Genomic DNA, 14473 nt, shown 5'->3' on the forward strand with positions numbered 1-14473 from the left:
GGCTTAAATCATCAGCTACAAGGGGCAGGACGCGTTCTGTTCGACTTTTGGGTCGATTGCGACAGAACGCAGGATCAATTTCGCAGCGTGAGGCTAGGCTTAAGGCTAGAGTCAATACTCAGGTTATGGAATTGTGTGTTGTGTTCACGTCGGTTTTTAGGCTGTATTTATAGGGAAAGAGTTTGTGGAAAGATAGATCTTTAGAATACGAATCCAAAAAGAATTCGGAGACGACACGGCCCCAGGTATTTTCAGCGCCCAGGGCTGGGCGCCGAAGATTTTGGCGCCCAGACCCAGGCGTTGAAAATAGGATCTGAGCCGAGCCTTTTTGTCAGATTTGGACTCTTAAACACGGAGCTTTTGAGACTTATCCGAGTTTCTTAGTGCGTATCAACTTATGACGGAATGCGTCTGGGCCCGTTACGAACTCTAGGTTCGTTAGGAATTTAATTAATACGTAACTCTTATTTTTGAATTATAACAGGAATAGAATTTCTTTTGCCAATTCTATCTCTTTTAGGATTTATGTTGGAGTGCAACACCTAATTCTGACAGGTTTCTATTTTCTATGACTTTGCCACTTTTAACAACTACTTCTTATGGCAGTTACTATTCTTAGCAGGTTTCTATAAATAGCAGTTTTGGCTTAAATGAAAGGGTGATTGAGATTCGTTATTTTATAGGAGATGCGTTGCCAAATGGAGATTTATGCTCTCATCATCGAACCTTCCCTTTCGGGAATGAGGACAAAAGCAGGTGTCTACACCTACCTTTCCATTTTTTATTTCAGTTTGGTGGTTCCAAATGTCCAATATCAACTATTACCCTCACTAATCTTTGGCTAATGTTAATTTTTTTATTCATGTACCAACTATTATGGGTATTAGTTTTTGCATGACATCGAATATACTAATTTTTTTATTCATGTACTGTTGGGAACAATGCTGCCATTCATGTCTGCATACCTTTTTTTTCCTAATCCACCATACATTGCATGACATTAGTGTAATGTCACCTTCTTCAAGTTGTTAGAAATTTCTTTATTGATTGAGGGAGTGGTTATAAGTTTTTTAGTGTTTAACTGCAATACTTGGGTAAGAAAATACCTAAGTCAAAGAAAGGCAGACCTTAGTGAGACAATGGCTTCGTTCAACTTTTCATATTCGCTAAAAACACTTGGGTTAGATGGAAGCACTTAGCTATCCATGCCATTCTAGAGGTAGATTATCAGCAACCTCACATTATATACGAGTCATAGTAGATGGACTTTTTAATGTCATTGACTTCTTAGCAAGGATAGAAGTCAAACCCGATGTTTAAAATTAAAACTGGTAATGGAGGATTAAAATTTTGTCTTAAATGATTTGTTTCTCGTCTGGAAAATTTGGTCCCAGCAATTTCGAGGTTTGATCGGCTACTTCTGATGATTTTCATCACCAAATTTGACACTTTTCAATATTTTGTGTAGACTTTGGTGTTGAAAAAGGTGTTCATCTGGATGGGTTGAATGAGGGACAAATATCAAAGGCTATGGAGGATCTTGTGAAAGCCGGGGAAGCAATTAAAGTTTGAGACTATCGTTGAGCAGTTGGATCCCTCCAAAGTGAGCCCAACTGTTCGTCAGTTTGCTCCGGCCATACTTAAGAGATTGAATTGCACTTTTTTCTCTCCCTTTAGTTCCCTCTGTATCATCTGCATTTGTCCTCTGTGATATTGATAAGCAGCACAAGGGAATTAATCAATAGACCAGCCGTGCAACTGTTGCCTCTTTTGCTGTTTCAGAGTTGAATTATAGCTTACTGTAATAATCATCCTTGAAATTCACTTGTTAATTATTTGGACCTTGTTTAGCCATTTGGCCCACGACTATCACAAGTTTCTTCCTCTGTCCTTTTTTTGTTCTTCGTAATTGTAGTTGTTTTTCTCATTTTCGGAAATTTCTTTGTGTTTCAAGGGTTAATGTTGTGTTTGCAATCTGTTTGTGGATCTGTTGAGCTTGAATTTGATCTCGATTGCATTTTGTAGGGTTTCTACTTCTAGATCTTTTGATTGGTTGATGCGGCGGTGAAAGCAACAGAGCTTCAAGTTGCTTCAAGTTCAGTCGGATAAATTACACGAATAAACCCTCGCTCTCCCCAAGACAAGGTTTCTCTCCTTGACTCTCTCCCTTTCTCCTCTGCAGATTACGTTTTTTAGGGTTTATGATATCAATTTTGAAGCTAGGGTTTTGTTTGATTGGGTATATGATAGCAATCGCTTAGTATATATTATTGATTTGATATGATTTTATGGAATATTGTGTGATTGATATTTTGGAATTTGTGATTTTTTTTTATATAAATTTCACACTGATGGGTTGAAATTTTGAAGCAGAATGAACATAAGAGTTTATGGAATTTGGAAAAACAATAGTATGCAATTTTGATGCAAAATTTAGGGAGAATATGAATTTTATGAATATATATATATATATATATATATATATATATATATATATATTTTATATATATATATATAGGGTCCCCCTCCAATGAAAAGTTTCTTATAATGAGAAGAATGAGAAGAGATCTTGACCTTACAAGCAAAATAATCTGACGGCCCATGCAATTTTCGCGTGAAATAATTAGAAAACTTGCGAGTACACTAGGATACTATAATTATACAACAAGTCAACATCCATTACAAAATATTGATGAAAACTTCCGTAAGACATGAATCCCCATCACTTATATTTTCTCTCTCCTCTTTTATCAACCTTCCATGAAAATAATCCATTCTCTCTCTCCTTCTCGTCATTTTATTTTTTTAAATCATCTGATTATTTTTACTTGTTTCTGAAATTTCATTTAATTCATATTTCAATCTCTATTGTGTGGTGTTTCAGTTTCAATCAATTATTCAATTTTTCATCAGTTTGTCGATTGATTTTGTCTGCTTGTGGATTTTGATGGTGTGTTCAGCGACAATGACTCGGTAATGGTAAACGAGTAACCTAAGATATATGAGTCATGGATGGTGGATTGATGAAATTGGGGATTTTTGGCGGAATTGGTAGGTGGTCGATCTGAGAGGAGAGACAAGGAGGTGGAAGAATAAGAGATAAGGAAACTTGTTCATTTTGTGTAATTTTGTTCAAATGAACAAAAAATTCCAATTTGTTCTTTTGTATTAGGATTAATTTTGAGTATATTCTTTGATTTTGATTTTGATCTTATAATTTGTGTTTACCTCATTTTAAAATTGGTGTTTTGGGTATGGAGTTAGCAGCAAATAAAGAGGATGGAGGAGGAAGAAGAACAAGTGTGGCAAATTCGCTCATTTCGTCCAAATGAGCAAAAGAAAAAATTGACGAAATGAGCAAAAGAAAAAATTAAATGAGTAAAAAAAAATCTAAATGAGCAAAAAACAATTTAAATGAGAAAAAAAAGCAAAAAAATCTGATATTGGTAATACACGTGGACACTCCGAATTCATTCTCATTCTTCTCATTATAAAGTGTCCTCGTTATAAATCTCTATATATATAGATAAAGATTTACACTCAAATGAGAAGATGCCTTGCCCGATGCAGATGCTGTCAACTTTGTGGAAGCTATTAGTGTTCAAAGGAAGGATTATTTATCCCTTCTCTTAAATTGGCATTGCCATGGCACAGTCATGGTTCATTGCTCGGAGGGAGAGAATAATAGCAAGTTTTTCCCTTAAAAAAAGGAGCAAATATTTTTGCTCATTTGTATAAACTGTAAAAAATGAGCAAAAATATTTGCTAATATATATAAACTATAAAAAATGAGCAAAATTTTTTGCTCATTTGTGTAAACTATAAAAAATGAGTAAAAATATTTGACTCATTTGTGTGAATAATAGAAAAATGAGTAAATTTTTTGGATGTTTAGTAAGATGAGATTTTAAAATATTTGCTCATTTACACAATGAGCAAAAGTTTTGAATATTTACAAATCCAATCTCTAAAATATATTTGCTCATTTGTGTAAACTATTAAAAATGAGTAAAAATATTTGTTCATTTGTGTAAACTATAAAAAATGAGTAAAAGTATTTGCTCATTTGTGTAAACAAAGAAAAATGAGTAAATTTTTTGGATGTTAGGTAAGATGAGATTTTAAAATATTTTCTCATTTAGACACAATGAACAAAATTTTGAATATTAACAAATCCAATCTCTAAAATTTAAAAAATGAGTAAAAACAATTACTCCTTTGGGTAAATTATAAAAAATAAGCAAAAATATTTGAATAATAAGTAATATGAGATTTTCAAATATATGCTCATTTAGACACAATGAGCAAAATGTTAGAATATTTACAAATCCAATCTCTAATATCCAAGCAAAATATGTGAATTAGTATAAATGGTTTTTATTTTATGCTTAATTTTAGTTGCTTTTGAGTTTAATTGTGCTCAATCTTTATTGTTGGTCAAATGGTGATATTTGCATAGAAAACAATATTTTATACTTCGTCAACGACTAACAGAGTATCCAAATTTTAAAGTTCTTGTTTTAAACTTTTGCTCATTGTGTCTAAATTGAGCAAAAACTTAAAATCGAAACTATAATGTTTGCTCATTGTGTTTAAATGAGCAAATATTATAGTTTTGATTTTAAATTTTTGCTCATTTTGTCTAAATGACCAAATATTAAAATCCGAACTTTAAACGTTTGCTCATTGAGTCTAAATGAGCAAATATTAAAATTCGAACTTTAAACTTTTGCTCATTGTGTATAATTGAGCAAATATTGTAGTTTAGATTTTAAATTTTTGCTCATTGTGTCTAAACTAGAAAATATTAAAGTTCGGATTTTAAACTTTTTCTCATTGTGTCTAAATGAGCAAATATTAAAATCCGAACTTTAAACTTTTGCTCATTGTGTCTAAATGAGCAAATATTAAAATCCGAACGTTAAACTTTTGCCCATTTTGTCTAAATGAGCAAATATTAAAGTTCGGCTTTTAAAATTTTGCTCATTGTGTCTAAATGGGCAAATATTAAAGTTCGGATTTTAAACATTTGTTCATTGTTTTTAAACGAGAAAATATTAAAGTTCGATTTTAAACTTTTGCTCATTGTGTCTAAATGAACAATTATTAAAGTTCTGATTTTAAAATTTTGCTCATTGTTTTTAAATGAGCAAATATTGAAGTTCGGATTTTAAACATTTTCTCATTGTTTTTAAATGAGCAAATATTAAAGCTTGATATTAAACTTTTGCTCATTGTGTTTAAAAGAGAAAATATTATAGTTTTGATTTTAAAATTTTGCTCATTGTGTCTAAATGACCAAATATTAAAATCTGAACTTTAAACTTTTGCTCGTTGTGTCTAAATGAGCAAATATTAAAATCCGAACTTTAAACTTTTGCTCATTGTGTATAATTGAGCAAATATTATATTTTCGATTTTAACTTTTTGCTCATTGTGTCTAAATGAGCAAATATTAAAGTTCGGATTTTAAACTTTTTCTCATTGTGTCTAAATGAGCAAATATTAAAATCCGAACTTTAAACGTTTGCTCATTGTGTCTAAATGAGAAAATATTAAAATTCGAACTTTAAACTTTTTCTCATTGTGTATAATTGAGCAAATATTATAGTTTCGATTTTAAATTTTTGCTCATTGTGTCTAAATGAGCAAATATTAAAGTTCGGATTTTAAACTTTTTCTCATTGTGTGTAAATGAGAAAATATTAAAATCCGAACTTTAAACTTTTGCTCATTGTGTCTAAATGAGCAAATATTAAAATCCGAACGTTAAACTTTTAGCTCATTGTGTCTAAATGAGCAAATATTGAAGTTCGGCTTTTAAAATTTTGCTCATTATGTCTAAATGAGCAAATATTATAGTTTTGATTTAAATTTTTTTCTCATTATGTCTAAATGAGCAAATATTAAAGTTCGAATTTTAAACTTTTGTTCATTGTATCTAAATGAGCAAATATCAAAATCCGACCTTTAAACGTTTGCTCATTGTGTCTAAATGAGCAAATATTATAGTTTCGATTTAATTTTTTTGCTCATTGTGTCTAAATGAGCAAATATTAAAGTTCGAATTTTAAATTTTTGCTCATTGTTTCTAAATGAGCAAATATTAAAGATCAGATTTTAAAATTTTTGCTCATTGTTTCTAAATGAGCAAATATTAAATTTCGGAATTTAAACATTTTCTCATTTTTTTAAATGAGCAAATATTATAGTTTCGATTTTAAATTTTTGCTCATTGTGTCTAAATGAGCAAATATTAAAGTTCGGATTTTAAACTTTTGTTCATTGTATCTAAATGAGCAAATATTAAAATCCGAACTTTAAACGTTTGCTCATTGTGTCTAAATGAGCAAATATTATAGTTTCGATTTGAAATTTTTGCTCATTGAGTCTAAATGAACAAATATTAAAGATCGGATTTTAAAATTTTGCTCATTGTGTCTAAATGAGCAAATATTAAAATCCGAACTTTAAACTTTTGCTCATTGTGTCTAAATGAGGAAATTATTATAGTTTTCATTTAAAAAATTTGCTCATTGAGTCTAAATGAGCAAATATTAAAGTTCAGATTTTAAAATTTTGCTCATTGTTTCTAAATGAGCAAATATTGAAGTTCGGATTTTAAATATTTGCTCATTGTGTCTAAATGAGCAAATATTATAGTTTCGATTTTTTTAGTAAGGGATAAATCTCAAGGTTCTTATTGCGAGCAAATGTCCCTTCTAATCGCTGGTGGTTGAGATTGAAGTTTCAGTTCCTTGTTGCGAGAGACCACGCGTTCATTTTCATAGCTGGTATAATGACATGACATGAATGCTTTGTAGAGTATTTCCTCTGTTTCTTTAGTTCTTCCATATTGAATTAGCATGTTTGCCACCTTGTGAGTTCTGGTACGGTATATTGGTATACCTGTTGTATAAGATACTGTCAAGTTAAGCTAGCAAATAACAGGCAAGATTGTTTTGACTGTTATGTGGAATTGGCAAAGTGAAGTTTTATTTTCATAAAAATGTTGCACCAAAGCTATCCTCAAAGAAAAAGTTAAAGATGAATTTTGGTCTAGTTCCGTTGATAAAGTTGTGGTCAACTGGTGATCAGAAACAACCAGGCAGGTTTGTTTCGCAAAACTTAACTTTATAAGTTGAGTTTGGTGTAGTTAACCTCCCATGCTTGATATCCTTGCACTCATAAAGTATAAGACTGGACTAAACAATAACCTGTCCTATTCTTAGCTCTCAATTTTGGGAAGTCTGAAAGATATTTATCCAACAATAACCTGTTGAATGCTACTGAACCATCCTATTATCTGCCGCACCTTAGACTTATCTATATCTATCAATGATTATCGTTAGCCAACGACCTTCACGGCTTGGAATTTTAGTACCCTTTAATTGTGTACCACATTTGTTGGGAACAAACATAATATGCCTGTAACTGTAAGCACCTATACATATTTCAGTTTGGCGAGTATGAATTCCATTACCATTATGTAATGTATTTTCTAAAAGGATATAGTTAAGCATCTTCAGTCCTCTGCAACTGGTACTGAAAAAGCTGACAATTTTTAAGGTTTGGGAAGTAAATAACATTAACCCAAAAGTAAATAAAACAATACAAAAAGTAAAGATTGACCTACGTGGTATTCGAACCCACATCTTTTGTGCATTTGCACAATGCTCTACCTATTGAGCTAGTAGGTTAGTGTTTTTAAATAGAATCAAATGAGCAAAATAAATTTACTCATTTGTGCAAATGAGCAAAATAAATTGTCTTATGAAATGCTATTCACATCAGCTTCAGGCTTCACTTGCTGCGGCAAACCATTTTGTTTCTCAGCTTTAGAATTATCTTCTCCAACTGTGTTCTTTTCATGAGTAGTAGTTACTTGAGAAGGATCCCCTACTTCCTTATCCTCAATACTACTAAACTGAAGGAGTTACACAGAGCAACCTGTACTATTTTGGGTATTCAGAGTTTGTTCCCCTGCAGAATTGCAGCAATATTATCTCAATGCCATAATGGGTACTCCATACGTTAGACTATTCCATCTCCAACCCGTTTAAAACTCGAAGCTAATTGGTAACTTCAGACTTTTCATTTCGGGGAGGAGATTTTTTTATATTAAGAATGAAAAACGAAAAAAGTACTGCCAGGGGAAAAGAAGTCCTTACAAAAGACACCTGACCCTTATAGAAACAGGGGAGGGGGTGTGGACCATAAAATAATCTTCCATGTACAGAATAAAATTTGCCAATGCTATATCATACATTTTCGATCCACGTTGCAGAAGTTCCATGGACTTGAAGATAGCCAAAAAATAGAATCAAGTATGGGATTGAAGATCCGAGAAGGTGATAGAAGATAAAATATGTTAGGGATTTTGTTTGAGAAGGCGATAGAAAAGGTAAAATTTGATTTCAGAATATCCTTAACACTTCGGATGACATGGAAAACATCTACTGTATCTTTATAAGTTTATAATATTCTCTTATTGTACAAGGAGGATATACTTTAGTCATTCTATGTACATAGTGTTAGTTATCTCAGCCCAGAGCATGACAGGTGGAAACTAAGAAATATGTATTTGCACAAATGAGCAAAATATATTTACTCATTTGTGATGAGAAAAATAAATTTACTCATTTGCGCAAATGAGCAAAATAAATTTACTCATTTGTGAAAATGAGCAAAATAAATTAAATGTATGACCATGAGTTTCCAAAATATGATACCTATAACTGAAGGACCAACATTTTATAGATAAAGACACATAGTGTTTCTAGCTGTAATAAGTTGAAAATATTGAGCATTGCTAAAAACGAGTTAACTGGTGAATTACCCCATAGTTTTACGAACCTTTCATCTCTTTATATAATACTAATTGATAGTCTCCAGGATAAGACCTCAAAAGCCCAACAATATGCTTAATTTCAATCCACAATATGCAATGAGAACATATTTAAATAATACTAATTGATAGTCTCCAATCTTCATTACTCCATATAAGCTAATTTAATATACCATTAGAAAGAGCACAAAATAAGCTACAATTGCAGATCCAGAAAAGTAGAACTCTAACATTATTTTGTGATCTCTTCCGGGATTTACTTAGACCTCTAAATTAGCAAATGAAAGTCATGCAAATATGAAATGGGTTTAAGGATTGCTAATCCCTCCTACTGGTCTTGGGTGAAAGGATTACAGGGATTCTCCCCCTACTGTCTTCTGTACAACAGACCTAGAACTGAAACAATGGGACGGGCTTGCACTAAGTCTAGACTGGGCCAGTGAGGGTGGGGCGGTGGGCCGAGTCTAATCCAGTCCATTGGCCACCTGAGCAGCACCAATAAGGTGTAAAAACAAAATAGAAATGTTTTGCAAAGAAACACCTAACAGTTGGCCTGAGACAGTCAAAAAAGATAAAAAAAATTTACATCCACTGCAGACAACATAGAGCTGTGTAAATCTTGACTTACCCAACACAGCTAACATTAGAATTCAAGCTAGGTGTTATCCTTCTTGTTGTATACAATCATTCAATCAACCGTCATATAATAACCTAGAATATCCTCAGTGTCGTTTAACGACTTATTGAGGAATGTTAAAAAAAAGATGAAGGTCCATACAATCAAGGGAAACCTTCCGAAATCTTGTCCTTAACACACAAGAAAATCGAGAAAGTGACGTTTCCCTATTAAGAAGTGCAGGGTACCTTCTTTTAATAACCTTGCTGATTGATAATTAGATATGACTGCATGCAGAAGTTAAGCAGCAAACAAGACGGATAACATGCAATAAGAGGACTTATGCACCAGACAAGCTACATTTTAATAACTTTGTTATTGATATAATTAATCCAATAAACCCAGAGAGGTATGGAATGAATGCACCTAGACAACCTACATATTTTGACTTCAATGCGCATAAATTTATACTTAAATATGCATATACTTTGAGGTAAATGTGCATATATTTTTGAGGTAAATGTGCATATATTTTGAGGAAAATATGCATAATTTCCAAAATTACCTTCGTGATGATGTGTCCACCATCAGATTCTATGTGATCTAACGGCTATAAAGGTGGTTCTCACGTTAAGATATATAGGTTCTCACCTAAAGGTGGTTCTCACAGGAACCTCCCTCCCTTTTGTACGTGTATATTTGAAAGTTAAGTAGTGCCGTAACCATGTAGATCTTTTTGCAAGCACTAATCTTTTATGGTACATGCCTTTAATATCTAGACTATCTTATATAAGAATGAAGACACTGCTGGAAAAGACTAAACATGTTACAGGGTCAGAATTTGACTGTCGCAACATGATAGCGTACATAATCTATTTCAATCCATTATTTACAAAAGAAATGTTATACATGTAACATGTAAGAACTGTGTTGTAGAAATCTGTAAGAAATATATTTCATCTTTCAAATACAAAGTTTTATTTGATTAATCATAATTGAGATAATTCAAGAAAAATAATTGCACAATTGATTTTTTCTACCTTGGGGGACGGCGCGCGTTAGCGCGTCGGCCAAAAACTAGTAAAAAATAAGAAAGGAGACAAACTAAAGAGAGGAAAAACTAAGGAGCAACAAACAGAAAAGAAAAGTAACTCTAGAACAGAAACAAGCTAAACAACTGCTACCCCTTAGGGAGGTATCAGGCGTGGAAGAGCCACACCCATATTGTCCTCCTCTAGGATTCTGGCCAATTCATATGGTATATTCTCAATCACATTCAGCTGGCTCAAGTGCAAATCCCCTTGGTTGGCCAACCAATCCGCAACACGATTTCCTTCCCTGTACACCATAACTTCAACTTCCCATCTGTTGTTCTTAATCAGGCTTCTGCAATACTCAATGAGATGCGTACATTCTCCACGACTCACCTCATTGCTGTTAAGGCTTTGCATGCAGGAAAGATTATCAAGTTGAACTTGGAGTCTATTTATTTCCAGATTTTGTGTCAGCTCAAGCCCCCTGATGAGAGCTTTAATTTCAGCCTTGAAAGCTGAGAAGTAGCCAAAATTACCCGTAAGGGCTGACACGAATGTACCTGTTTGATTGCGTATAATTGCTCCCCCACCTGCAGCTCCTGGACTGCCTTTTGCTGCACCATCTGTGTTAAGGGCGTACCAGTCAGGAGGTGGGTGTTGCCATCTAACAATTAAAGATCTCATTACGTCTCGTGCTGCTCACCTTGTGATAATCATTTGACTCATCCAAGCCCCTCCTTGTCTCATCATATCCGACTTGAAGAAAAACCCCAATATCCACTGGTATATCCTCTCTTCTACCAAAAAGAAGGTTATTTCTCCACCTCCAAATCCACCAGATAGCTATCCCAAAATAAGAAGCCCAAATAGGTGTACCCTCCTTGTCTTCGTGGGTCAGGTTTTCTGTGAACCAATCTTTCAAGGGAGAGTGAAAGAAGTGTGCAGAGTTGGCAGGACCGCCTAGGCGTCTCCAAGTTGCTCTCGCTCCTGGGAAATCTCGAAGCATATGCAATGTAGTTTCTTCTTGTGCGCTGCAAATGAAGCATTTTGGTTCATCAGTCATGTTCCTTTTGTATTTGTTGGCATTTCCCATCAGTCTATCGTAGCAAGCAATCCACATGAACGCCCTAATACGTTGTTGAACTGGAGCTTTCCTAACTAACTCCCAACAATACTCATCAATGAATTCAGACTCATTCCTCATTATACTTAGCACAGACTTGATTTTAAACTTCCCTTTCGAGCCATCCTTCCAATACACCAAGTCTCCTAGATTAGGGTCATATCGTAGCTCATGGGACTGGATTATTTTTAATGTTTCTCCTGGTAAGTATGGCGCAATGGTTTCCCATTTTCAGCCAACATCTATATCCCATAGCTCCTCAACTGTGGCCCCTGCCAATTCAGGTGGTAAAGGTTGTGTAACCAACGAGCTCAGTGGTACATGGGTCGCCCACCGATGATCCCAAAAGAGTGTATGAGCACTGTTCCCTACTGCCACTCTTATACCTTCACAAAGGAATTTTGCATTTTCAGTTATCCCACTCCAAACATTCGACATGCTTGACTTAGGCTCGAACATGTCTACATCGCATCTTCCCTTGCAATATTTTATAGCGCAAGACTCGAGACCATAGTGAGTCTGGTTCTGAAAGCACTCACCAACCTAACTTAGTCATGAAAGCCGCATTAGCTTGGCGAGCAGAAGTGATTGATATACCTCCATGTTCACGTGGTTTCTGCAAAGTATCCCAAGAAAGGAGGTGAACACCTCTTTTGTCTTCATTGCCACCCCATATGAACTTCCTAGTTTTTCTATCTATATTATCACAGATAGTTCTAGGTAATTTTGCAGTCTGCATTGAGTAATAGGCTAATGTTGACAAGGTCGATTTGGCCAACGTAATACGTCCCGCCAGGGATAGATATTTAGTTCTCCAACCAGACAACCGGCGGTCGATCCGTTCACAAATGTGGCTAAATGTCTCTTTAGTGATCCTGCTTGTTATTGTTGGCATTCCAAGATACATTCCAAGGTCTTCTGTGGTCTCAATATTCAAGGCATTGCTGATATCAGAACGTTGTTCAAGACTTGTGTTATTCGAGAAATAGATTCTTGATTTTGGTCGACTTATTTTTTGACCCGACGCAAGGCAGAACCTTTTCAAACACTCGTCTATTACATTGGCTTGTTCCTTGGTTGCTTCCGCAAATAAGACAATGTCATCGGCAAAGAACAGACTGGACAATAAAGGCCCGTCCCTACTTGCACAGATTGGTTTCCAGTGACCCCCCGTAATAGCCTCCTCTATTGTTTGGTATAGCCTTTCCATACACATGACAAAAATGTAAGGTGAAAGAGGGTCACCTTGACGGATGCCACGACTTGGTTTGAAACTTTGAGTCGGCTCTCCATTCCAAAGAACTTGTAGAGAGGCTGTGATGATACACTCCATGATTACATTGACCAAGAGGTAGGGAAAGTTCATTTGGAGTAAAGTGTCTCGGATGAAAGCCCAACGGAGTCGGTCATAAGCTTTCTCGAAATCGATCTTGATAGCCATGTAGCCCTTATTCCCTTGTTTTTTCTCATAGTGTGCAACCCCTCCTGCATAATGACAATATTATCGGTAATCTGACGGCCCGGAACAAAACTTGATTGAGTATTGGAAATCAAGAGCGGTAACACCGGTTTTATGCGGTTCACAATCACCTTTGTCACAATCTTATAAGCAACATTGCACAATCCTATAGGACGGAATTGGGAGGCGGCTTCGGGATGATCCACTTTGGGTAGAAGTACGATGTGTGTATCATTTAGGTGTTCAGGCAATCCTTTCCCATTCAACACGTTCAAAACCAAAGTATGCACATTAGGAGACACTGTGTCCCAATTTTTTTGATAAAAAAGCGCTTGAAAACCATCCGGTCCGAGAGCTTTGAGCGCACCCATCTGTTTAATCACCATGTCAATTTCTAGCGACGAGTAAGGTCTTTTGATCGCTTCCCAATCACGACTGGGAAGTTCTTGGAAAACATCTTTAGGGACAACAAAGATGTCTGCTTCACCTTCTTCAGTGAAAAGGGATGTAAAGTAATCGACAAAATGATCTTTCACCTTTTCTTAATCGAATAGCCAGACCCCATTATTATCTTTGATCGCAATAATTTTATTTTTCCAACGGCGAACCATCGTGCTTAGTTGGAAGAACGTGGTATTACGATCACCATTCTTGATCCATTCGACTCTTGACTTTTAATACCAATAAGTTTCTTCCCTCATGAGTATCTCATCGAGTTCTCGGTGAAGCTTAGATTCAAGATTAATATGTCCTCTATCAGTCCGTTCAGCGAGGTGTTTTTGTACACCAGCAATACGAGCTAGCAGGGATTTCTTCTGGTAAAAAATATTACCAAAAATTTCTCGGTTCCATGCTTGAAGTTCCACTGACAAATTAGCAAGTGCTGGCATGAGGGGACTCTCTCGGTTCCATTTAGTGTTAATAAAAGATTGGAATTGTTCATGAATAAGCCATTTTGCCTGGAACTTAAAGGGACGGTTCACACTTCGAAGGGGCACGAACCCATTGGGCGAGATAAAGAGTGGGCAATGGTCTGAATTTACTGCTGGGAGGTGCTTAACCTTTGCTTGTTGATATCGAAGCCCCCATTCAGTGTTACATAATGATCTATCAAGGCGCCCACTTTGACGCGTTTCAGGGGTCAAACTGTAGGAACATATAGATGCATAAAGCGGAATTTCAGGAAACAATTTCCTAACATCTATCACAAGATCACATGCATAACAATAATATAGATCAGATTAAGTCGAAAGAATAATCACCTTTGTAGCGTGTTCTCCCGTTCGTATGCAAGCTTCAAAGATCTTAGAACCCCACTTGTTGCTCCTCTACTTAGTCCACAAGCACCAATTGAATCCCACGTATGATAGTACGGAAGAGAACGATCACGATC

This window comes from Spinacia oleracea, chromosome 5 (assembly GCF_020520425.1).
Source record: "Spinacia oleracea cultivar Varoflay chromosome 5, BTI_SOV_V1, whole genome shotgun sequence".
In the NCBI taxonomy this organism is placed as follows: Eukaryota; Viridiplantae; Streptophyta; class Magnoliopsida; order Caryophyllales; family Amaranthaceae; genus Spinacia; species Spinacia oleracea.